This window comes from Camarhynchus parvulus, chromosome 1 (assembly GCF_901933205.1).
Source record: "Camarhynchus parvulus chromosome 1, STF_HiC, whole genome shotgun sequence".
Lineage (NCBI taxonomy): Eukaryota > Metazoa > Chordata > Aves > Passeriformes > Thraupidae > Camarhynchus > Camarhynchus parvulus.
The window spans coordinates 80,834,673-80,862,301 of NC_044571.1; the positions used below are offsets into that span (position 1 = coordinate 80,834,673).

Below are 27,629 nucleotides of genomic sequence, written 5' to 3' on the forward strand. Positions count from 1 at the left end.
TCTTGTAAGCAAGAGGAGTGAGCAGTCGGGGAGGATATGGACATGCTCTTGGGGGTGTTCCTTAACTTGCAGAAAAATTCTTGGTGCCTGTGACCTGAGATCACTGCTGAACAGGCAGCAGACATGCATCCTGACAGCAAATTAATGAAGCTATATTTAACCATGAAAAAAGAGCAGAACCCTTTCCCATTGAAAACTTTGGAAATTTGGAATGGGATCTTATATCTTTGTTGATGGAGAAAAAGCAGGGACTGTCAGCTCCTTTCCCGTTTCCATGATAGCTTTGCATCTCAGAGACAAATTTTATCATAGGTTTTCAAAGAAGTCCAGGGAGGAAAATAAGTAATGCATGCACTGCTTATTTGGTTTTATGAGTAGAACAGAACTTCAGGTTGCATTTTTAAGTTGTTTTTCCTTTTTCTTCCATCTTTACCACACAAAAGTACAGGACTCAAATACTTTTCACATCAACAGAAGCTTTCAAAAAGATTAGGATATGTGCCCAAAAGAGAACTGTGAAAGAGTACATATTATCTTTTGAATATAAGCTTTTCATACATCTTCAATCATGGTTATATATAAAAATGGTTACTTTGGTTTTTCATTCTGGCAGCACTGTGGGATGTGAAATTACCTTGCTCATTTTCATGCATATGCAAAAAGACAAGCAATTTGTCTGACCTATTTCTTGTCCTAAAGGGAAAGTATGAGAAAACCTCAAATTTAAGGGGTCTAAAAAAAGTTAAAGTTGGATCAGATGCTCTCTCTCCCTGGCTTAAATATCTGCCTTGAAGGACCACTGTACAGGGTATGTCAATGCTCAGCTTCTTTTTTTGGCATGTTCATGCCTCCTGAAAAGAAAGTGATATGTAGACGGTTTGTGTCTTGCTGGGTATGGAGCTGGAGATTTTGTTCACTCAGACAGAATTTCTATGGAGGACCTTTATTGTTTTTCCAATCTAAAGGTATTTATGTAAAGCATGTCTGTCATCACACTTAAGTTGTTCAGAATAAAACATCTGGTGCAGCATGCATTCAGAGATCTCAGTCTTATGGGTTTTGCATAGAAGACAGACTGCTGCAATGACTGGGACAGGATAGGCACGTAGTATCTTCTGGTAAGCTACCTTTGATTCAACTGAGCTGTGTAAGCCTTATAATTTTATCAACATCCTGCCGTGGAGTTTTATTGAGAAGTGAGAGTTGCTTGACCTGTAGATTTATTAGTTTTCCATTTCCTCCAGTATGTGGAGGAGTGACATGCAAATAGGTCTGGCACAGGAGACAAAGTGCTGAGAAGAGCCTCAATCACTTGTAGTCAGCTATACCCATGCCAGGCTACGGTGAAACCTCTGCAATTTCATGTGATGGCACATTCATCACACTCAGCCACATTAAGAGAGGGAAGGTTGTTGTGTCCTCTACTCTGTGGACCTGCCTTTGCTGCTAGATTAACTTGTGTGACTGTGGGTAGAAACACAGTACTCTCTCTTATAGCCCCCTTGAAGAGTCGAATCAAATCCCCCAAACCAGAAAAGTCAGCCTGAGAATACAGGCCACGGAGAGCAAGACAGTGGAGTGGCTACTGGAGAAGGGAGTTTGGGATGGTTTATGTGGAAGTGAGATCCAGTTGCTTGCTCCCCTGGGCTATCTCTTTGGCCCTGAAGAAACTGTAGATATCATGCCAATGTCTTACGATGGAGAGACTGGCTCAAGTACACATTTGGGCTGCACTGTTGCACTATTGTGCTCAAACTCATTTGTCCATTGGGAAGTATGGCATGGGGCACAACACTATGGAGCTGAGCATCTCAACACAAGAGGCTGGATCAGAGCTGCTCTGGGTGTGCCTGCAGTCCCATCTGTAGCCTGGTGGGGACATGCCTCCAGCCATCTGCAAGGGGCGTGCTTAATGATTTTATAATGGTTTGGCATTTTGTAGGCTGAGCATTGGCACACACGGGTGTCTTTGAAGCATTTATTCCAAACACCCACATTTCAAGTGTGTCATGGAAGTGTTGTGAGGAGCAATACTTTGGATAGAAGGGACACCCAGACACTGCTTGCAGTGTGGGGCAGAGAAACTCATGGACATGCAGTTTGAATACATGTTTCTGTTACCAAACACACAGGGGATTATGCCCTTAGAGAAGTTGCTCTGAAACATTGAGAAAAAGTATCTTGATTGACAGAGCTCCCCTGGAAAAGAGGAAGAGAACATTAGAAATGTGGGAAAAAGAAACCTGTAAGGCTGGTTCCTATTTCTCTTTTACACAAAACCTTTTATCTGATTCTGGTTTTTTTCTCCTCTTGAACAGTTGGTAGAGTGGGTGTTACATTCAACACCTCCGTGTGACAAATCTCAGCCTACAAAGTACTGACATGTTACATTTCATTAACCATATGGGACCTAATTATACTGCCAGTTAAAATACAGGTGCAAGTCCTAAAGGACCTGTTTGCTGTATAGGCCCTGTAGAATTTTAAAGTATGTTTTCCTACACAAATCAGAGAGTTCATTTGACGTTTGCAATATGGATGGCTTCATCAAGCTTTATAGAGCCTAAGTTTTAATATCTAGCTGAAGTAAAAGGTAAGTTTTTACTCACATGATTGAAGGGTTTGGAGGAGAAGGGGCAACATCTGTGTGTGTATACCAAAAAATTTAAAAATTGTCAGCCTTCCCAGGAAGTAGTATTTCAGCATTTTGGAGTCATGTCCATAAAGAAAACTGGCCAAAGGTAGACAGATTCCTTAAAACAGCAGAGCGTTGACATCCTCAGTCAGACAACCTGGAAGAAAATGGCCCAGATTTGGCAGTGCTCTCCCTGTCCTGTCTGTCCTGCTGAGATGTTGGCTCAAAAACATGAGCACAAAGTAATGCCACTTGCAGATATTTCATTACAGATTATTTTATCAGGTGGGCTGTGGAAGGGCAGGAGTGAACTCTGTGCAGATAGGATATGAGTGCTAAGAGGAAGCAGAATACCAAAGGTCTGGGCGAAGGAGAAACAAGAGTCCAGGATTAAGAGAAACAAATTGCAGAAATAGCAATGGTGCTTTAGATTAATCACTTCACTGATAGAATTTCTAGACATGAGTACATAATATACCCTAGTTCCTATTCAGAAAATGCCATCTACAGGCCCTGAAATTCTTCATGAATTTAATATAATTTTATTACTAGGAAACCAAAGGCCTGAAAGCTGGCATGCTGTACTGTAGGACAGCCAAGGCACCTATCTTTTTTTGCAGACCTCTATTCTTCATTGAACTGGGCTGTCTTTCATGGTTGATGGTCATGACCTGTTACTATACAGGAAGTATCACATGGGGTCCTTCAACTGTTTTATGTGTAACACAAGGCCTGAAGTCGCTCTTCAGACCAGAAGTGAAAGTGCAGTGAGGTGCTCTCAGTATTATTGAAGATACAGTTAAATTTCAAGCTACAGCAAACAGTAACTCAGAGCGATGTTTGCATTTATAAGCAGTTGACTTGTCCTAAATATGTCAAGTAGAAATGACTGAATTTTTCTTTATAGAATGACTCTTCAAATTAGTCATGTTAATACCCTCTCATAAGCTGATGGCTTCTCTCTGGCAAGGTGTGTCATTTTGATATGAATATGGTAGAGGTGCTACTTGCTTCATTGCACAAGCAAGAAATTAGTAATTACTTCACAGTTTTGTAGAGGTGTTTGTAAAAAAAAACATATTTATACTATGATAATATTTGAGAGATTGTTTGTATTTGTCCTCTACATTAGTGTAAAAACATATCTTCATAATGTTTTCCTCATATTTTTTCTGTGGAAAACAGATAAACATTTTATAGAGAAAGGAGAGAGTTTTTTTTTAAATGGAAAATGTTTTTCAAAATAGCAAGAATGTGTGTTTGTGTATTTTCATTTTCTGTTGGTGGAATTTGCTGTAGTCTTATCACCTACTGCCCACAGTTGTGGACATCCATAGGTGAGACATAATATGCCCAATGGATATTTTTATTGTCCTCCAAAAATAGCAGCAGTGAATTTGCAGTGAAACTATTTTGTTAATCTGCATCGATATGTGAGAAGATGCTCTGACTTCAAAGATCAGCACTTTGCCATGCATGCAAAATTTGCTGAATAAATAATTAGACTGATTGCTTTGGGTTTAAATATAATTTAAAAAGTATTTGGGGCACCATACCAAGTAATTGCATATCTCAGAGGCACAGGGAGTTGGTCAGATTGTGAAGATGACCTATTTAAGGACTTTGCTTGAAATGTGCTTTGTATAAAATATATTATTCTAAGGTCCACAAAGAGGTTATTGACCCAGTGTAATCTTTCCAACTGAAAAGTCTACAAAAAGTTACCAAGCTACAGTTTCTGATGGGAAAGATCTTGTAGTAGGAAAGGATATTTACTGCTGCACTCTTTCTAATCACATACTGCTTAAAGTTATGAGCAGTTTACAAACAATCGAGAATTGTTTACCAATTACTTATGAACTGTATATTAGCTAGATATCTAACATTTCTAGTAGAAAGTCAGTAGTAGCAAAACACCCGGTCCTGCGGTCGAAAAAGTACCAAGCAGAATTACCAGACTTATCTGTGAATAAAAGAGCAGTGGAAAATCACCCCTTGGGTCTTCAGACTAATTTTCAGTCTGAGCTACATTGTCTTGCCTCAGTGCTGTGCTTGTATGCTGTCCTGTCCTGCCAATTTGTGAACAAACACATTGCCAGTTTGCTCAACAGGAAGATGAAGATTTCTTTCATAGGCAAGAATTGTTTTGGGTTTTTTTTCTACAATGCTGCCTTTGCTGTGATTCTGCTGTCTATTTATTTGCACTGAAAGTTTTTCCTCTCTCTTGTTATGCATTTGAATAGCATCTACCATCCAGGTACAATCCCCTTAGCTGATGCTCATATACATCATTATAAGTAATTTGCTAAAAGAATTACCATTCCCAAATAGTAGCACTTGGAGTCAGGACTCCCTTTACTGATAGGGCCCAAGTCCTTTCCTTTTATCAACATTTTTATTTCTGTAGTCCAGAGAGTGCAATAAAATTGGACTAAAAGTGATGGCAGTTTCAATCCATCACGTACTCTGCAGGGTTCTGGTTCAGAAAGTGCTCTGTACCCTTTCGCTATTTTTACTCTGAACAAGTGAACTGTCTAAAGAGCAGCAATCAGAAAGAATTCTTTTCTGATAGACAAGAGACTTCTGATTCAATGTTTGACAAATTTTTATTATTGTCTGTTGGAACAAGAACAAGAACTGTTCCTGCTGATGAAGGAATTGTCTGCTTGTCTTAATTACATGTTTCAACAAGGACTCTTATTTTGTGTGGCAATCAGTTTATTAATTTTCCTCCCCACAATACTTTTCTTTGAGTAAAACCACTTGACTCTTTGGTCTTGATTGAAGCAGAAACAGGTATATTATTGTAAATTCTGCAAAGCCAGCACCTTGGAATAAAATTGTTGGTGGTGAATACTGGTGGTTACTGAAATACTTGCTCTGCATATTCGTGTAGTCGATAAAAAATGGTAGTCGTAACATGCTGGTGACTCAAAATTGTATCTGTAAATTATACCCGCATGGAACTTTGGGCTAACTATTCTGGTTCTGATGCCAACATATGTTTCTCATATTTCTGAGAGTAGTTGTAGACTTTTTGAAATAGATTAACCTGCAGTTGTTTGGAACAGGAAATTTAATCTCCTTGGGCACGTGCATATCAGAGAATAAAAAAGATCAATGGTTGTGCTTACGTACTGCACTTCCTAACTGTAAATTCATGCCCTACTCCAGTTATGGACTGTTGCAATGACCCCTATACAAAGCAAAACTGCTGCAATGAAGGCTGGAGCTAAGCAGTGCATGCAGAATAATTTATGTTACTTGTCCTTGTTCTGTCCATTCTCCCATTGTGCAGAAGCCCCAGTGTAAACATAAAAGGCATCATTCCTCTTGGGAGCTTTACAGGAGTAAATGTCATGGAATTATGATTTTTCAGTTGCTGTATGTAAAGAATCTCAATTTGTTTTTTCTTGAAAAGCTGGTTAAATCTGATCATACCAGACCTGCATATTTTGAATACTTTGTGATTCATGCTATCTCCAACTGTGCCTGGAAATTATTTGGGACAGTTCAGGCAAAAATTATTTCAGGGACTATTACAGCAATTTAATATTGTAGAGAATCATGGTTCGCTGCTAGTGAATGTTCTTTGATGATGAATATATCGGTATAAATGTTACCTTTTTTTCTTGATAAATACCTTTCTTAACCTGTAGGCATATATTAAACAAAGCAGTTACCAGTAGAAGTGCAAACAGAGGTTTTTTATTCCATTTGAATCTTTGCATACTCCTCTTAGTTTTTCAAGGATCTTAATTTCTTTTCAGCTCTCTACATCTTCTTGAGATATATAGTAGCTGCAAATGTATTATTATTAAATGTGCTTTGTTTTATTGGAGTGAATAATGAGACACTAAAAAATGTTGTGAGCTTACTCAGTTTTAATTAAATGACTATATTTTGTATAAACATTATCTTTTATTGAAAGAGGACTCATTTCAGAGGAAAAGGTGTTTGAGAAATCCAGAAAGATAATGAATTATATAAATTAGAACACTCAGGAACAAACAGTTGAATACAAAGAAGAGGCACTAGCAAAAATGGTGATTATTCTGTGGTTCTGGCTTTCTTATGCCAGTTAATGATATCTGTTGGAATGGGATCTACTATTAATGGATTTTCCCACTGGGAATGGAGGCAAGAGCTATGAAACCCTTAAGGAATTCTATTTAGGTAATGTATCATGGATATCCAAAATAATAAAGAAGTAAAAATTGTAAAAGTCAAGATGAATTAAGTCTCAAAAAGTAAATAAAAACAGATAGCTGGAGTCTAATGTTGCTGTCTGCAAAGTTATGAAGAAGAACCAGAACACATTGAGTCAACATTAAAAGTACTTCAATCTTGGTCCTAGGCCAGAACAAACACTTCTTGGCATAAAAGTGGTAGAAAAGATGACTCTATTTCATTTTTTTCAAGCTTCTAACTAAATTGTCCCAAAGATCCTGTTCACACAATGCACAGTCACTTCTGAGGAGTGATTCAATCCTCTATTTCATTTAACATTTCATTAGTGATTACTGCCTTCCTAACTCAGGTACTTTAGATAAATATTTAAAATTTTGTGTGCTGAATAACAGACTTAACAAAGATGAAGACTTTAGAATATGAAGGCAAAGACAAATCAATTGGCAGAAGAAATAATATGGAAATGACTGCAACTGAAGTGGAAGAACAACTCAGTAAAATTAAAGACAGAATCAGATAATTGTGGTCCCAAAGGATTAAGACTAGTTATTTGAAAAATCATAAATCTGGAAGCAGGATTTTATCAAGAGGGACTTTTAGATCATCTTTTGGGTGTTTTTTAAAGAAAGTATTATTTCAGGAGTAGCACTGTAATACTGGAGAATAACACGGACAATGGATATGATATAATGCATGTTTGTGGGAGTGAAATTACTTCATTTCCCACAGATCATGTCTCTGTAGTATGTTTGCTTTCAAGAAAAATTTGGAAGATAAGGATATGGAAGTAAATGCAAGATATGTGTCACACTTTTTACAAGGGATCATTAATTTTAATAGTTTTGTCTGTAAAGGGAGAAAATATAGTTTAGATGTCCTCTCTTAAGGCTTGTTAAGTGGTGATATAGTGCTACAGAGGAAATTAGGGTTAGAGGTTTTGGTTTCATAGTAGCTGGAAACTACTGTGAAACTGAGATGGACAGGAAAGTGGGTGAAATGGGATAAGAAGGTGCAAAATTGCATAAGGTTATTGTCAGCAGTCTTCAGTGATCAGCACTGGGCCTTGTTTCATGTAATGCTTTTGTAACTGATGTAGGCATGATCAGCTTACTCCCTGGGATTTTCAAATGATGTAAAAAATATTAACCAGCAGAAAGGAAAAGAAGAGAAATTGTGCAGAAGAACTGGGTGATTTTGGAGACTAGGCTAAAAGAAATTGTACCAGGCACTTAAATATTTTTTCTGTCTTTAGGCATCTAACCTAAATAATCTAACCAGGACCATAGTCATCCTAAGCTCTGTCTCTGTATCAGTAAGAAATTCTGAAACCTGCCAGGGGTGGTTCAAATTTTTAAGCAGCTTCCAGATGAGTTCTGAGGTGTGTCATGATCTCTATTGACTAAGTGAGAAGCCTGGTGTGATGGAGTTTCTGTCTTGCCTTCCACAAATACTCTTTTTTCCTTACTGATTAGTGTTCATTTCTGTTGTTTCCCAGGACCTCAGCACTTAGGGAGAGAGGGGGCAGGAAAAAAGAGAAGTCAGTATGATATAGATATGAAAAAGGCAAATGGAATCTTGGAGTGGTATTTTCAGAAAAATAGATTATTTGTCCTGATGTATACGATTCTATAAATTATCACCTGATTGTTGAAGTCTGGAAGTCATTAATATCTGGGGAAGAGAGAATCAAAGTGGGGACAGCTGTGGAGAAGAGTTATTAGTGCAATCTGAAGAGTCTGTCATGAAACCAGGGCCTTAAAGATTTGCCTTTATTTAGTGCATGAAAATGAAGCTTTAATGATACAATTAATATTTTTAAATACAGCACATTGGATGGCTGCTAGGTCCAAAAGAAAAATGCTAAATAAATCCAGGCTGAGTATAACAAGGATTTCCAGATTCCGGGTGAATGTGGCCTAGAATAACCCCACAATGGATAAGCTTTTTGTTCAGTCTGCAGCTGGTTTTGAGTTACAGTGCATGCCTGATCATCAACAGTATGTCTATATGTATCTTGAAAGAAAAAACTGCATGGAGGTGTATCTGAAATGATACACCCAGAATATTTGAAAGCAACAGGTAGGAGAAAAAAATGCATATAAAAAGATTGGCATAGTTATTCTTGATAAAGGCAGTAATACAACGAAATTTCAGATTACACTATCTTTAATTCCCTGAGAAAAAATACTGGCATTAATGATGATTGAAATGGCCTGAGCTACATGGCTGTGAGTGGGAGAAGAGCAGATATTTGTAAACTGGATAAAAACCCTGATAAATGAAACTGAGGTTATAGAGCATGATGTCAAAACTGTATCATCATTCAAATAAACCAATAGCTATGCCATGTTCAAGTTAGATAAGGAGGCCAGAAAAAATGGCCTACTATTCAATAAAGAGGTAATTACTCTTAAACAGAATTTCTGTGTCAACAAACAAATTTCTGTGTCTTGTTCTTCATTCTCCTGTCCCCTTTTCTTTCTATACTCCAGTGTGCAATAACAAAAGAAATCAGGATAGACTGGAATGTAGTTTTGTGCATAGGAGGCACCTAAAAATTCTAAAGGAATAATTTAATAGATTAATAATTAATAGCCTAGTATGCTAATTACAGCTGAGAGGGAAAAAAAAGTAAAAGATCAATAAAGTTTTCTCAGTATAGGAAAAGGAAGGAAGGAAGTGGCAGAAGGAAGTGAAGGAAGGAAGTGGTGGAAGAAAGGAAGTGGCGGAAGGAAGCAGCGGAAGGAAGTGGCGCAAGGAAGTGGTGGAAGGAAGGAAGGAAGTGGCGGAAGTGGGGGAAAGAAGTGGTGGAAGGAAGTGGCGGAAGTGGCAGAAGGAAGGAAGGAAGTGGCAGAAGTGGTGGAAAGAGGTGGTGGAAGGAAGTGGCAGAAGTGGTGGAAGGAAGTGGCGGAAGGAAGTGGCGGAAGTGGCGGAAGGAAGTGGCGGAAGGAAGTGGCGGAAGGAAGGAAGGAAGTGGCGGAAGGAAGGAAGGAAGGAAGGAAGGAAGGAAGGAAGGAAGGAAGGAAGGAAGGAAGGAAGGAAGGAAGGAAGGAAGGAAGGAAGGAAGGAAGGAAGGAAGGAAGGAAGGAAGGAAGGAAGACCCACAAACCTGTTATACCTCAATGTGTTCCTAAGGTTAGGAGAGAGACTGGATTTTTTTGCATGCACAACAGAATGTTTGAATACTAGTTCTGGTCTGGGGTAACCTCACAGCTGCGTGTTCTCTTATTCAGATGGGATCACAAGTGTTTACAAGAGGAAGTATTGTTATGTTTGGCAATTTTAACATAAGGATCTTGCAACAAGTTTCGCTGTTGGGCTGTAAAATCTCCATCCTTGGAAATATTCAGATCTTGACTGGAAAAGGTCCTGAGCAACCTTGTTTAAGTTGCTCCTTGCTGGAAAAAGGGATTAGACCGGCGGATCTCCAGATGCTTCTTCCACTTCATTTATTCTCTGGTTTAAATGTTTTGTGCAGAAAAAGCAAGGAGATACATACTATATTGAATTTTGATTTATCTTAATCTTATTCTTCTCCTAATCTAGTATTTTAGGGATCATAATAGTCTTTCAGAAGTCTTATGAAACAGACTGTGATACTTTGTTTTGTGGGAGGGAGGAATGCAGGATGAGAGTGGTCACAAGGTATATCTAAAACTTTCTTTTGAAGCAGGACTTCTGAACCCTGAATGAAGGCTGAGTCAGCCTTTGTTTCATGAATGGGATATAACTATAACTAACATAAACCAGAGGCAGGTTTACTGTACTGATCTCACTGAAAACTGTGGGATGGGCATGGACATCTTTTACTGATCTGGGCCAAATTGGGGTGGGGCTATGTGTCCCATATACTTCCCACTGGACTGCCTCTGAATTAATTTGGTCAGATATGAGCTTTCTGCAGCAGATACAGAAAACTCTCCTCACAATGTACTCTGGGCATATTGAGGAAGGTAGGTGGAGGAAAATGAAGTCTATGTTTCATATTTCTTGTCAAGAAATATTACATGTTCCTTTAGATCTGAGCACGTGAATATAAACACCACTGAGATTTATAGGCCTGTGGTATCTCTCCTAGGTATCAAACAATAGTTTTAGAAAGCTGAAAAGAACTTCAAGATGGGAGGTAGGCATATTGGTTGTGGGTTGGTATGTGATGGGTTGGTGTGTGATGCCAATCTGTTGCTAAGTGTTATTTTTAAATTAACCTTTTATTATCTTCTGTAACACTGGAAATTAAAGTCAAAGTAAAAAACCTTTTACTTTTAACTGTTAATTCTTAAATCAATTTGTGTTATGAAAATCTTAGGTTGTGTGTTTACAAAAACTGTAATTAAACTGGAGCAGAGTGGGATTGTTCTACCCTGACCCTCTCAGGAGAACAAGCTAGAATTTATATAGACACTGGAGTAGGACTAAAAAGTTTCCTTATCTGGACTGCTTTATATCCACTTGGAAATCTGTGTGTAAGCAGTCACATTTACATGTACTTGATCCTTATAACTGTGTGGAGTGACTATGTGGTCGCTCAGAGTTCATATTCCTAGGTAACACAATTATCAGTGCTTGCACTGGGAGCTGTACTCAAGTTTTCTGCTGCCCTTGTTAATGCTGCAATGATTCAGTGCTGGTGATTTTTTTTTCCCTGACAAATGCAGTCAGACAGCAAGCAATATTTCACTGTGTCAAAAATCTTAAGTGGATTCTACATTGAATAATTGACATTCACAGAAAAACAACGTTTTTGGATTTATCTATGATGAGTGATTTAAACAATCCAGTAGATGCAAGCTAATAGACTTTTATGAGTACTAAGTGGGGCAGATCTTTTTCATGGGTCCTGCATATCTACATGTTTATAAATAAATATACACATATCTCTTATATGAAATGATTAGGGTTTATTCCAAAACTCAAAGGAACTGCATGGGACTATTATCGCCAAATAAAAATATGCAAAAAAAGGTAAATGTACATAAGGAAAAGGAAGTGCAGAGGAAGTAACAATCGGTGTTCTGTTTGTTTTTCCTGTCTCTCATCTGCACTTACTGCCCACTTTTCCAAATGTAAGGGCAGAGTTTCCTCTTTCCTAGGTTACCCACTGCCTGTCAGACAGGAAGCCTGTCAAATGTCTACCCATCCATGAGCAGAGCCAAATGAATTATGTAGAGACTATATTAAGGACTGATTTCTGTGTATTGCTGATGATATGGTTCCTTTACTTACCAACCCTAAGACAGGCTTGTGTGTTTTGAGATTTCATGTAGCTCCATAGATTTAAATGCCAGAAGAAGCCCATCTGCTCAGACATTCAGACCTTTTGCATAATACAGGTCATGAGATTTTACCCAGTAAATCAAGCTGTGGAAGAAATCATCCCCTCCTTTAATTTGAGTGTTATCAAGCCCATGAGCTTGTGACTAAACCTGTGTATATCTACTGGAAAGACTTTTGGTCTAAGTGTAAGGGCTCCAGGAGATGATTAATCAGATACATCCTTTAATTATGTTACAATGGTTAATTACTCTTGCTGTTAAAAGTTGTCTTGTTTCCAATCTGAATGTGTCTGTCTCCATGGAGACATTCTTCTGTGGGAAGAATAGGTGCCATGACCTCTCTCTTCGTAGAGGTTTCAATTTGTTGCCTTTTTTTGTAAATTGTCTTAATCTTAGGCTATAATCATCCCAGCGACGGATGCATCCTGATAGTTTGGTGTAAATACAGATCTCCTTTAATCAAGGCAAAAAAATGTGCTTTATATTTACATGAGTATGAGGCATACCAAAGTCTGCCTCTCACAGTTCACTGCTGCTCTTAATAGCTAGAAGAAATCATTATCTGTAAAATGTCCCTCAACTTGGCTTCTCCTGAACAAACTTAATCAAAGTTTCCAGTTTTGATTTCCATTCAGCTTGGCTCTCAGCCTCGGGGAAGTGAGGTGTTTTTGCCAATATCACAGATTTCACCTTCATAAAGACATATTGAAAAAGAAATTAATCTCTCTCAGGAAGGGGCTTGCTTTTTGCTGATACCAGCCTGATTTTATCATGCTGTGGTGTCACTGATCTATTAGTCGTTGGTCACTACTTATGGCTTGAGGTACTTGATGAAAATAGCAATTGGCCTCTTTATTTTAAGAATTAATTTTCTGATTTCTTTGTGTAAATTACTTCAGGTTTTGAAATTTGGGTTTCTGAGCCAGAGACTACTCAAGGTAGTCCTTGATATATTTCTGCCTTCTCTTCTGTTGTCAGCATCTCCTAAACACACTCTCACATTCTGTTCAGGCTCAAACCAGTTATGTTATGTAATCCAGCATTTGGGAGCTCTGACATATGCCTGTCTCTGACTAAGCTTGACTGAAACAATCATATTTAGCTACACATATTTTTCTTCTTGATAAAGCCTGTTTCAAATACCAAATAAATATAGTCAGTGATTTTAAAATGTTATTTTATTGACATGGCATAAACTAGAGAGAATTGGCTAGTGACAGAGATGCTCAGAACCACTGTACTTTGCATTTACTCTTACCCAAATGTCACCCACTCTCCACATGAGAGGGTCTTAAAACCAGCAGCATACTGGTTATTGGGTCCTGTGCTAAAGAGGGTTTGAAGTCGTTTTAATTCATTTTGCTTTTCAGATTCCATGTTTTCTCTCCACGGAGATGAAAGCTTTAAAACTACCTCACATAGGCAACATCTAGGGAATTTATGAATTGGAAAGGGTGATTTCCGCTGACTATGCTTACATAGCATCTAAATTCACTAATGATTTCAAAAGCATTGACATTACACCTTGGTAATAACTCAGTCTGCAAACTGGTCAGCTTTAGCACAGCAGTTAAAAAAATCTGGTTCTAATAAGATGTCTACAGAAAATGCAATAGTGTCACAACTTGTCCATAAAATTCTATTTGCCCCAGATTTTCTTTTGTGGTAGTGTCTCACACCTCATGTGTCAAAGGGATCCTGCTGCTGGATAATTTGTACCTTTACTGGTCTTCCTATAACTTCCAAGGGATAGAAATAACCTGATGCCAAGGTGTATCCAGCCACAGCCTGCATGCAAAGACAGGGGTGGGGAGGTACAGAAAGTGGTGCCGAAGCATGCCCTGAAAGAACTGGGATGACCCCAAAGTCCTTTCTGGCTGTCAGTTCATCAGATAAATCTCTATTTTATTTAATATGTTCACATTTCTATCATTATGACCATTAGTTCTTGTACAGGCATTCAACCTTTATCTTACACTTGAAAAATTCTTGGTGTCAGTGTATCAAATAATAAATTTTGGAGGGTTTTTCAAGTTTTCCCTGCTGTTGTGTAAGGCTTCAGGAAAGTATGAACTTTCCCTTAACTCCTCCATCTTTCTAGATCTGTTTTGGAACCCAAAATAGTGTAATCCGGTTCCTCTATACAGGCAAGAGGCTACACATAGAGTGTTACCAGCAGGTGCTGCTGAACACAGCAGAAGAAGGTTGAGCTCTGCCTCCCTTTCACTCAGGAGAGTGACACCAATTTTTGTTTTGTGAAATTTATTGCAACGTAGCCTCTTTTTGACTTCCATTTTGTATTTTGCCTGAGGTGACTGAGATTATTCAAGAGGTAATCGGAATGGGATTGACAAACATACTGTGTTCTAAAGAAATCAAGCTACAAGTATTAGCAAGTCTTTGTGGGAACACAATAAAGAGCAAACATGTTTATTACTTCCAAAAATCCCCCCAAAACTGAACTTCAAATAGATGAGCTTAAGATTGGAAAAATTAATTTTTTTCACTATTTCAGTTCATGTAATTGTAGTGTGGCCTTTAAGTCTTAATTGCATTTGATTTTTTTGGTAACTTTTTATCAGACTTGGCTACCCGTAGGACAAGTCTTTATGTTCATAGTCTCTGCATTGAGTCATATAATTTGTTATCAGATAAAGCATGGTCACAGAAGCAAGATAATGAACATTTATGTGGCTTTTTATAGCTTGAAAAACTTCTGTTCTCAAAAAAAAAAAAAAAAAGTAATGCCAAAAGACTATTTTGCTTCTTAAACAGATCTGAAAAAAGACATTATTGAGTAAATAATCAATACATAATTGTAATTCATTTAAGTTCTTTAGAAATTAAAAAACACATAAAATTAAAGAAAACCTCTTTTAAAAAGCAACATTAAAAAGGTTGTTGGTGGCCTTTTATTGCAAATAAAAAGGACCTGGCTAAGTCTTGCAGTGAGGGATGTTCTACCACCTCTCTGGGTTTATCTATTCCAATCTTTACTTAGTCTCATGGTGAAGTTTTTTCTTTTTGCTTTTTTTTATCTGTATTGAGAAGCAATTTCCTCTGAAGCAGAAAGTTCCTGTTATCCTTTGCCCCATCCCATGGGTTGCTGTGCCCAGTGCACTGTCTTTTATTCTGTAAAGAGGTTTTAGGTGCTGGAAGACAGTGATTTGATCCCTCTCAGCTTTCTCTTCTCTAGGCTGAATAAACCCAATTCTTTCAACCTTTCTTCACATATCAAGTTCTTCAACTTCCAATCACCTTGGCTCCCAACTGGGTGTGTTCTGATTTCTCCCTTTTTCTTGAGCTGCAGGAAACCAACACTCTGTAGGGCCAATAAGTTATCTCCAATCTCTGATGTCATCCATCAAAGCATGGAGTTTTTTTAGTCATGAAAATGTCACTTGTGTTTGAACCTAGGGAGGGACAAGATTGATCCACTTTTCTTTCCTTTTCTCCCTTTCCTCCACTCCTATCTTTCTCTATTTAAATATTTTGCAGTCTATTTTAACTTTCATTTTATATCATACTCTATGAGGATTAGAAAATTCTCACAAATCTGAAATTTTACATTATATCTACTTTTCCTTCAGAACCACTTTCATTTTACTTAATAAAAACAGAGACATTTTCCATGCATCTAATTTCAAGGCTTATTGAACTGGTATTTATCACTTTTTTATTATTATTACAGTTAATAATTATACATCTGAGGTATTTTTTTAATTTGCACAGATATCAAATGTATTATTTGCACAGGAAGTGGTATAATAATGGTCTGATCTTTTTTGGATTATATTTAGTGAGAGCTGAAGTATTTTTCAGACTTCTGGGGTAGAACATATAAGGATTTTTTGAACAAAATTTTGCCCATTGTAGGCTTGTAAAAAATATTTTCCTGACTTTCTGTCTGTTCCATAATCCTGTTTATAAATATTGCTATTGAAAATAGCAGAAGGCAATAGAAATCAAGTCATGTACAAAAGCAGTCTACCTGCCATATTACATTTCAGTTGTGGCCAACCATATGTTTTCTATTTTAAAATCAAAAAATCTTATTGAATTATTTCACTGTTTGGTGATAGAAGTACCAGGGTTTCCCCCCAGCTATTCTTACCATTTCCCAGTAGAAAATATTGGCTTCAATGAGTTTTTCCATGCAAGTTCCTTGCTGTAGCTCACTTTTCTGTATTTAGGAATCATACTTACATGTCTTGTGATTTTGTTTAACAATTGGCAATGTACTTGTATTTGCAGAAGCAGAATAGATGGATTGCTTGTTGCTCCTTTCCCCACTTAAATACTGTAGCGACACAGATGTGAAAAACAGATTAATATTTTTGCTTGATTTAGGTAGTTGTGTGATCTGGCTGTGTGCTGTGTGAAAAGGGTATTTCTCCAGCTACCCTCTGGACTCACTGGTTTTGATGTGTTCACCCCCTTTTTACTGAATCCGTGGAGTGATATTTGATGATGTTTGGATGATGGCAAAGAGAGAATCCCAAAGACGATGTTTTTGAAAGACTTTGTGAGCAAGATGTGCACACACAGGTTGGTGCTAAAAGGGACTGAGAGCTGCCAACTTCCTGTGAAGGCCCTGGGAATGACGAATGCAAATCTCTCTTCTGCACAGCAAGTGCTCAGCACTCATCAAGACTTTGACAAGGCAGAGTTTTCCCATCACTTTTTCACACACCTACTGGCTCCTGTCGTGTAGATAAATCTGACATGTCCAGAAAAATATAATGGAAAAAAGAAAACTACATTTTTCTGAGAATTCAGAAATTTGGGTGAGGTAGAAGTTTGAAAAATTCCAGACACACTTAAAACTGCTATTCTTATTTTTAAAAATGGACTATATGCATCCATCCAGTTCTCAAGGACCAAAAGCTGTATTTCTTCATGATTCCATTGGAAAAGACTCTGTACCTTGAAATCAGCATCTGACTGCACTGTGATATTTCACACCCGACGTCTTCCTTTAATAAGGTCAGAACCAAAAAAGGTGCCCTCTGCCAGCTCTTTATATATGAATACAAGACTCTTGTCAGCACAGATGCCAGTCCCAGCCATTTAGCTCAGCTGTTCTTGCTGATAGCTGCCAAGTGGTGTAGTGGAACAACACATAAATCAAGGTTCTGCATATATGAATTAAGTATCCATGAATTAAACATCCCTGTGAAGCCCACACTTCAAGATGACATATCCATTTACATCTAAGCAGTGCTTAGAGTTTAGTTGAGGTTTAGACAGATTTTCAATTTAAAAAACTGTTCATACTGTCCCAAATTATATGATGTGGACCATTTGGGGTATCCTTGTTAGTGGCCTTATCAATCATGTCTTTACATATCCCAGCCTAGTTATAGCTTCCACTCCAGGAACTCCTCTGCCTCCCAGCTGGATAATGGAAGAACTGGTACCTGATTTCCACTGCACATGGTGAAAAAATTGCCTGAGTGTTTGCCTACAGGGCAGCATTGCCAGTATGAATTCACAGTGCTGCAAGCTAAGAGAGTCAATAAGACATTCCCATTACTTGCTGCTGTGAGTAATTGATGCCAAGTATCATCAGAATGATGTTAACATAATTCTGCTTTGCTCCAGCTTGCTGGCATCTGCCTGTGTAACATCAGCAGTGACTGGTTTCTTTATCAGTCAGCCCTTGTTTCCTTTATCCTCTAGAGTTTTGTTTAACTCTGCTTCTGCTCATGGATACTCACACTTTTTTCACTGGAGAACTGCTCTGACATTCAGCAGTCGCTCAAATGCCTGGCACTGAACACTGATGCAGTCCTGGGCACTGCTGGGTATTTCCAGATAGAGGAAAACAGCTTTATTTCATTCTGGAGTTGTTAGGGAAAATGCTACTGAATTCAGGGAGCTTTGGAGAGCCTTCAACATGTCTCTTACCCTGAGGTTGCTATCCAAGCATATTACACATCCTTTTTAATGGGTACAGTTCCGTTGCATAATTAGAATTTAAAATAGCAAAACAGAAGCTGAAAGACTGGAGAGGGGAAAGAAAAGAGATGTGAAAAGCCTGGAAAACTTCCACTGACACAGGGCTGATTGGGATGAAATCTCCAGCAGCAGGGATGGATGATGAGAGCAACACTGCCATCTCCTGAATACCCTTGGCAAGATCTGGTTTTCCGCTGATTTCTTTTACTTTGTGGAGCACAGCAAGCCTGCAGGTCCATCTCAACACCCCCTCGTGCTGGATGCTCCAATCTCTCTCTCAAAAGGTAAGTAATCTAACTGGAGTCCAGATATGCTGAGAGATCAAAACAAACAGCAAAAAGGCAGCCAGGAAACAGGAGAAAGCTAAGGGTAGTCTGGTTGCAGTGCTGTGGGAAACAAGGTTCATTTCTCAAATCCTTCTTCACAGGTTTGGACATCTAGAGTGTTTAAGAATAAGAAAATAATTGGATCATCTAGTCTGGAAGCCTACCTATTGAACTATGTAAAGGTGTTTTTTGGTTTTTTTTTTGTTTTACACTGGGCCTCAGAGCTTGTTATTAACTAAGGATGAGATTCTAGAAAGGTGTTAGAGGCTGAAGTGAAAAATGAACAGATTGAGAAGCTCTTGGTGGTTTGAGTTACTCTCATTCTTAGAAATGCCTGTTTACACTGCAGTTGGAGTATGTCCAGCTACAATTCACAGCTACTGCCTCTGTTGCTGAAGTCACAAGTTCCTTGTATTTTTGCCTCTCTGAGAGTAAGTAACATTACAGCCACACTCTCAATCTACCTTTTACGAACTGAACATCCATTCCAAAGAAAAAGAAAAGCAAACAAAGTAAAACCAAACGACAGATACAAATCTACCATATTATTGCGGCCAACTCATTGTATAGCTTCTGACATAATTTTCACCACACACTTTAATGTTGATGTTCTTCAAGAGATACTTTCTGTCCTTTGTCATAAATTCTGATCACACTATAATAATTACTATGATGATACTTAAAATACTGGCATATGAATTTAGCAGTTCCTGGAAGGAATGTCTCAGTTTGAGACTTCAAAAGGTGATTCCTTAGGCTTTGTGAAGATTCAGGAGTACATTTCGAAAATACTGTTTGAGTCTTAAACAGCTGGAAATAATCTTTTAAAAATTAAGCAAAGTTTAAAAACCCAGGACTATGCCAAATGACTGTAAAGCTTCCTGGAACACTTACCCTCAGGTAATCCCTGCCTTTTCAACAAGGGCAGAGCTCTCAATTTGGGAAATGCTGTGTTAGCTAGTGTCAAAGTAATGCCACAGTGTTTCTTTTTTACATGCAAATGAACCAACTAAATCATCTGTCAGACTTCTCTAGCCCTCATTTGTCCTAATATAAGTAGACTAAGGCTACTTATACAAAAGGGAAATCTCATAAAAAAGCTGTCAGTTTATTTCATCCCAGTTTATATTGTTTAGGAGGCTTAGGGAATAAAAAATCAAAATATGTTTCTCAGTTAATTGAATTGCCACTCTTTAATTCTCAAATTCATATGTTTTTTAGCATCCTAATAATTCAATTCACATTGGTTTAAAACTGATCTGGTACAAATTTTTTTCCTAAACTTTAATCATGAAATGGCAGGCGCATGCTCCATTCTACACTTCACAGAGGTGTGTCAAGTGGTTTTTTTACCATTATCCAGTGAAAAAAACCCAAAAATATTGTCAGAAATTCAAATTCTTCTTGAATTTTCCCTCAAAAAAAAACCCACTTGTAGATAGTAATTTCTAAAGTAGTTATTCAAAACACATTAACAAAAAACCCTGTAAGAAGCACAAAATGCACAGGTGTATGTTGAAGCAATTTAAATTCCCACTATGGGTTTTCTAGGGACTAAGAAGGCTAAATGACCTTGTTCTCTGTACTTTCTTTATCTGAATCCACATCTTCCATTCAAACATTTGCATCTCTTTTCCAATATATGTATTTTCTGTCCTGTCCCCTGACTATAAAAGCAAAGCTACTCAAAATCCTGGGCTCCTGGCCAGGTTTCTCCATGGTTTTCATCCCTCCAGTCACAGTAGCATGTCCACCACACTTGTACATTTTACAAAAATGATTCCATGTAACAAACTTGTAAACACTTGTTTAATTCGTCTGAGTTAATGACAAATTTTACTACGACTCACAAGTCTTCAGTAATATAATCACTTGTCATTATAATCCATCCATTGCTCAGGTAAAAAGTGAATAGGCTCAGTAACATGTAGGGCATTTAATTATTTTTTAAGACACAGAAAACTCAACTAAAAATGCAAGCTGGTTTTTGATAAGCAAAATCAAACTATTCTTTGAGGAGTTTGTTCTTTTCCTTCATGAAAGGAATTTGGCAAGTGAAATAAGCCAGATAATATCATATATAGCATTGGAAAAATGAGGTTAGCAAGGGAGAATTGTTACTGACTGATGTTATGCACCAAAATTCTCTTTTAAAGGTAGCTCTTGAACATAAAACGCTGGTGTTTGTGCAGACAACTCATGCATTATTCAGTGGTACATCCATATCTCCCTATAGTGCAGCTGAAAAGATGCTGAAAGCATGATGAGCTGCAGCTCAATTTCTTGTCAGGGCAAACAGTTGTTACTGAGTCAAACTGTTCAGCTGGTGGTGCTTCTCAGAATTCTTGGTAGCATTGCTTCAGTGGTTGTATTGATGAAGTAGGGTTACAACATCTGTATTTGTAGAGGAAGACACTGTAAATCTTTATTTGTTATTTGCTTTCTTTTTCCTTTTATCTTGCTTGTAGCTCTCCTCTGGTCATCAAGTGTTAGTGCTTGTTTGTGCTGATGTACCATAGGTGTGCTTTTTGGAGCACACCTTCCAAGTTTATTCCATTCATTAGGAATCTACCAGACCACAATAAAAGGGGAAAAGTGTGATAATTACTTCAGAAGCAAAGTTTGAACTAAATGTAGATGCATCCATTATTTGTCGAGAAATATCTGCTACAGAAGGAAAAAATTATTCTTTTGTACTCCTTAGAGCTTTTATTCAGGCAGCAGAAAATGAGAGCCCTGGACTTCTTTTGTAAGCTGTGAAGCCAATCTGGCCAGCAATATCTATTCAGATGACTTTAGTACATCAGCTTGACAAGTTGTAGGCAAGCAGTAAAGAATAAATATTAGTGAATTTCTTTGCCTTATCCCCAGACTGATCTCCTTCTGACTTGGCCTTTTTCTTTTTCTCTAAGGCTCAGCAAATGTTTAGCACAGCAGGACAGATGCAGGTATGTAGGAGAATTTGGCTAGCAGTAGTTGTACTGATCAGTTCAATTTGAGTTTGCTGTGTTATACTTATCAAAAGATGCATTAAATTTAAGCGGTAGACTACAAAGTCAGCTTTAACTTGTGTTGTGCATTCCAACTGCTTTCAGCTTTAATAGATAGGTATTATATTTAAAAAACCCTCTTTCAATGAAATGCTTAAACGTTTCCATGGATGAGTACCTATCACCTCTCTGGGCAACCTGGTGGAGTGTTTTACCACCTTCATCATGAAAAATTTCCACCCAGTCTAAGTCTACCCTCCTTTAGTTTAAGACTATTACCCCTTTGACCTAGCATTTCAGGTACTATTAAAAATTCTGTCTCCTATATATCTTATAAACTCCCCCTCCCCAGTTATTGTAAGGCCACCATAATGTCTCTCCAGAGACTCCTCTTTTGCATGCTAAGCAATCCCAACTCACCCTTTCCTCATAGGAGTGGGGTTCCGTGCTTCTGATCACTTTTTAAAGTCACATAAAGAATGTTAGGATCCTAATACCCTACATGTTAGACCATGTCAAATAGTGAGTATCTGCTTGACTGCTACCATTTTATATTGCATAAAAACTCATGTGCTGGACCAGAAGGAAAGAGCAAGTAGGATACAGCCCCCTCAGCTATTCTTTATTACCCTCATATAAACATCCTTTTCCTGTCCTGTCCAAATATATAGCTAATTGATATTAATCAAATACTTCTGTGTAGTTCATCCTCATTAGGCAGAATATTTACAGGACATTTGGCATGTCAAAGTGAATGGAAAAAAATTGTTCTAAGTTTTATTTTAGTAGTTTTGCTACAGGAGATTCAATCAATGAAGGGAATCCCATCTTTTGGCCACAGGTCTTATCTTTAGTCCTTTTTTTTTTCAAATGAAGTCCCTATTTAATTAAGTTCCTGTTGTGCAAACCCTCATTAATGTAAAGAGAGTTTGTTGAAGCCAGTTGAAACCCATAAAACAAGCACATGAAATCTTGCATTCTTCTAAAAGTATGTTCTTTTAAGGTGTTTCTGTCCTCCTTACATGTCAAATATTTTATGTTGCTTCTTCCTAAAGGTGCCCTACACTATCTTGCCTTTGCATGCTCTATTTTATGAAGGGAAAAATATAAAAGATTAGATAATAATATGATAGGGGAAAGAAAGTAATTTCACTGCTGAAAAACTGGTTTTCTCCCCAACTTAATCTGTGATATTGAAGTTTCCAAAGTAACAAAGGAAAGCTATTAAGGAAATAAATCAATTAGCATGAACATTGCTCTTAATGAACAATTGAACCATTATTTTAATTATGTTAGGAAATTAATTGAGCCAAGTTTATCACAAGTCATGAGTGATTCTAGGATAGTGGAGAGAGATGAGTAGGACAGGGAACAAGCTGGGAGGAAAGAATGGGAAAACCAAATACATTCTTTACCCAAAATCATCAAAACCTTTCCATAGATTCCCTGGTAGCAAAATTTTGAAATTATTGACCAATAGCCATAGGAGCTTAGGTTTTTTTTCTTGAAAGTGTCATTAGAGAATACTCAGTTTGGAGTCCTATGTCCTGAAATACTCCTCAGATTGAAACCTGTAAAACAGGAGGGATTTACCAGAAAGTTATATGTTTGTGGCATTACTGTCTTCCTCTAAGTCTCGACTGGATCTCTACTGCCAAAATAAAAAAATAGTCACCTTCAGAATGAGATTTATTTCATCCTAAGGTTGATATGTTAATGACATCAATGAATCTTGCATTAGAAGCATCAATTTTCCCCCTCCCACTGACCTTAAAGAAACCCATAGGTAACAATCATGGTTATAGTTATATCCTACTTAGAGAACGTCAGGTCTCTGCTTATGTGTATGAAAATAACACGGTTGAGATCTTGAGAGAAAAGGTGAGCAGCAGCAGAAAAGTTGTCTTTTTCTCCTCATTGAAGGGAAAAATCACTTGGTTTGATGGGTATGCTTTTCCTCATGATGCCAGGATGACTAGTTTCCATCACTGCAATAGCACACTTGGTGTTTAAATCTTTCCCCGGGACCCTTAGCTCTTTCCTGCAGAGCTGTCACCTCGGCAGTCAGACCTCAGCCTGAATTGAATATATGATTCCTGATTAACCCTTGGCCTGGTAAAAGGACCATTTTTGCAGAAAGTCCAGGCCAGAGTTGAGTAGCTAGGATAAGCAGCCAGGTTGCAGCCACCCTGCTTTAGAAGACAGAAAAGAGGGACGAAGGCTGCTCCATGACAGTTTGCCCAGTGAGAAATAATGACCCAAGGCATAGCTATTCCTATTTCACCATGAGCCTGGGTTACCTTCCAGCCCTGGGAGTCTTGCATTAGCCTTTCCTCACTTTACTCTCATCATGTTCTCACCTCCTTGTTATAGCTGATCCCTGGCATTTACTGAATGCTTTACCTTTGAGCCTCTTTACAGAACAAGATGAGGTTCTTTACAAGTGCTGACATCAACCTCATTGGTAATAAGGATAAGAAACTCCCTTCAGTTCCACTCTGGATTTGCAAGTCTTTTGTTTTCTTTATAATTTTTTTTTCAGCTAGACAAATTCAAGCAAAATGTGTGGTATAGGCACTACCATGCAATTTTGATGACAGTTTGCAGAATCTTCTCTGTGAAACTTACCTAGATAGCAGTCTGTTACCAAACTTTGTCTAAAATTATAAACATTTAGTTTTAATGAATTGTAGCAAAATGAGAATATCAGAGTTACTATTTTATTTTGTCTGTGTACATTTTTCAGGTTATACTTTTGATTCCATGAGTTTTACATGAGGAATTTGTATCCAAAATGCTAAATTCAGAATTTTACAACCCCATTTCATGCAATTCTGCCTGCCTTTCCTGTAGATTCATTGGCAATTTACTCATCAGTTCCTAATTTATCATGAGCAACAGTTTTTTTACCTTAATCTGAAAGTAATTTTATTCTCCGGTGTGTAGCAGTTCGACTTGCAACATCTGGAATGACGGCATTGGGATATATACATGCAGTGGAGATCACACTGAAAATTTGCAGGAAATGATCTTTAAATACTATCTCCTCTCAGACTTGCCACTCCCAGCCTCATCCATCAGCTTGGCTGTCTTCTACAGCAGGAATTGTGCAGCAATTTTGATTCTCTGGTTGGGCTTGGATGCTTGTCATTGTAAGGATGTTGTGTCAGTCTGATCTGTTCAATCACAAGGGAAATGTACTTGCAGGAAAGGATATAAATGCTCTTTGTAACCAAGATGTTACACATCATTAACACTGTTTAATCTTTTTCTTTGAAGCTTTGTATGGTACACAATCAATTTAATCCATAATTTTCACCTTGTCCTTATGTTCATAGTAGTATTTAATCACAATTGAGGCACCAAGTAAAAAAACAGCTATGTAAAATGCAAATACTGTGTTACCTAGGGGAAAAAAATTAGCTGCAAGAAAAAAGAGGCAACTTATTTGTATCCAGTCAAAAAAGCCTTTAATGTTTTTTAATGTCAAAAGCCTTTCATGTTAAAATGTATAGTGTGGGCAGCTCATTGGAAACCAGGTTGCTGTTTGATGTAAACAAGTTCAGGGTTTTGAAAGCTGATGGACACTGGTGTATTTGCTTTACTTTGACGCTGAAATATCAACTTTGAGCTAAAAGGTCTGGCCGTATTCTTCCTATAGAGTCAGATACTTATAAAGGAATATCCATATTCTGTCCAGCCTGTATAGCATAGCACCTTGACTAGCATTAATTTGCTTTGGGAATTATTTTCTTCCAGAATAAAACAAAGTGCTATTATCCTGATTTGTGGCCAATATGAGAAAAAACTTAATGAAAGGTTTCAAGTTATAATGGATATAATGTTTCCATTGGATACTTGTTTAAGTTGCTAAGTGCCTTCATTATTAAAAGCATACATCTTATTTCCAATTTAAATTTTGGAAATAGCACTGAGAGACACTGGAGGTTGCCAGGCAAGGTATAGCTAAACGGGCATGACTTTTGACAACATGGTTTCACCTTGATACATAATTTTGAACTTCTGACGTCACCTCTTCTGCTGGTTACTGCACCCCAGTACAAATTTTTCCCTAGCATATCTATACAGTTTAATGTTTCAATCAGAATTCTTAAAAACACCTACATTTACAAAATCTTTTTGGTTTCCAGACCTTATTAGTCCTATCATCAAATGAGATGAAGCTGGGAATTATCTTTATATGCAAGGAAATTTCCATTGATGAGTTAAGGGAATAAAGACAGTGCTAATTGGTTACATAATACTAAAATATCTGGAATGTGCAAGAAGACTAAGGCTGCTAATTAAGATAAATTGTGAAAATAGTCACACCGACTATAATTTCCATGTAGTCTTTAAAAGCAAGAAAATTATCTTGGTAAAGGAGAAAAATATGATAATATATTCATCTGAGAATCTGATTGTGCTCTGAGAGCTCCAAATCATTTCCTACTGGCACGTGCATTTTGGGTTTTCGGATTTCCTCCTATCTCCAGTGTCACATCTCTGTTTTCTACACAGATAGTGATGCTTGTTTCTAGAGCATAACACAGAAAAGTTATCATAAACAATGATTATGTTAAAGCTTGATAATTTGTTAAGAATCTACCATTCTCATGGTCTGTATGAGCTCATACTATGGATATTTGAGCCACTTACATTTTACTCATGAGTGGAAGGTACTCAGTGTCCTCAGACTGATTGTTAGAAAGCATCAATGCTTGGTTACTTTAATGTGTTCAATAAACAAATGCTGAAAAATAGGTAGTATATTACAAAACAGGATCAGAAAAATCCACATGATTAAGTCTAGTCCACTATATTTTTCTTGGCTCTGTTTTTGGTTTCTCACCGTGGATTTTTCTCACCTGTTCCTCAGTTTCTCTGGGAATAAGGCTTCTACTACCTCGCTTGGAAGTTTATTCCATTGGCAAGCTGTTATAACTAGGATACATTTCAATGCCTGTACAATTGCTAACCCTTCCCTGAAACTTGCACATCACCTATATTTTGTAATGACTACTGACAAGACAAAGTTGTACAAATCCCACTGGGATTAGGGAGCTGCAGTACTAGATGGGATAAGGGTAAGAAAAACCATTCCATGCATCCCTATTTAAACCTCAAATACTTCACTGTAGATCTCATACTATTCTTAGCACACTTAAAAATTGCCCCCAGCTTGCTTGTATCTACTCTTCTAACTGATAGGCATTTATGCAGCTATTTCATCTGACAATCTCCAAGTGGTTCAGAAATTAGGCCTGACTGCATGCCTGTAGGACAGATGGAAATGATACTGCTTTTAATGTAGAGATGAGAAACAGAATGCACTGGATAGGTTTTACACTGGTCAGAAAATGATTTCACTAAGCTAAGGGAGATTTCAACTGAGTGATGTCATTATTCTACGAGTTTCCAGAGCTCACTGTCTCACCTTGTCTCCCCCAGGAAGAGAATGAGGGTGTAGATGCACTGTCCATCTCCTTCTATTCAAGAAGACAAGTTGAGGAATTCACTGGTTATTATTAGGGAAAAATGAGTTTCCTGGACCACAGTTTACCTCTGCTGAAAATGGGTGATTGTACTTCGGTGAATTTTTTTTATAGGTAGAACAAAGTTTTGTGTTCAGCTAAAACCTGAAGGAGGATCTTTACCATCATGATATCTTTGTCACTCTTCAAGTGTGCTCTTTCTAAGCACCATCTTTTGTCTCCTAAAGGTGCGAAGCTAGAGGTTGGATAGATGGGTGCTTGATCTTATCCAGTATATCTTGATGACTATATATATTCAAATGTTCAAAAATATTTCAGATTGGATAGTCAGTGCACACCCTCCTGAAATTTGAAGGTATACTGCTTAGATATTTAGATCGGTAAATATGCAGAATTGAATTATAAGTTAAATTGTTACTGTCTGTCCATCCACTTGGAAGAAAGGACAAAACGGGTTGGGAAGCTGAATATTACATTTTATCAGTATGTTATTTCTCCAAGCAAACTTCAAGGGAAAACAGACTTCATGAACTAAATTGCTAGGCACTGATTGCAAGAAGTACTTGTCTAAAGAATGAACTGAATTTAGATGAGGGGGCTTTAGTCCATAACTGAGAAGCTGTACAGTGAGCTTGTCTCTTATATTGAAAGTGCTTTGTGTGACAGTCTGTGGGTGGTCCATGAAGTACTGATTAAATTTATGCAGAAATCTTCATGTGGAACAGGAAGAAGAAGCTGTCATTGTGTTTTTCCAT

The 27,629-nt window shown here is 37.6% G+C and overlaps 1 protein-coding gene across 2 annotated transcripts in view; it reads left to right on the plus strand.

Annotated features, from left to right (window-relative positions):
* GRM5 (glutamate metabotropic receptor 5) overlaps positions 1 to 27,629 on the plus strand; it is a 244,159-nt gene that overhangs the window by 18,883 nt on the left and 197,647 nt on the right. The window lies entirely within an intron of this gene.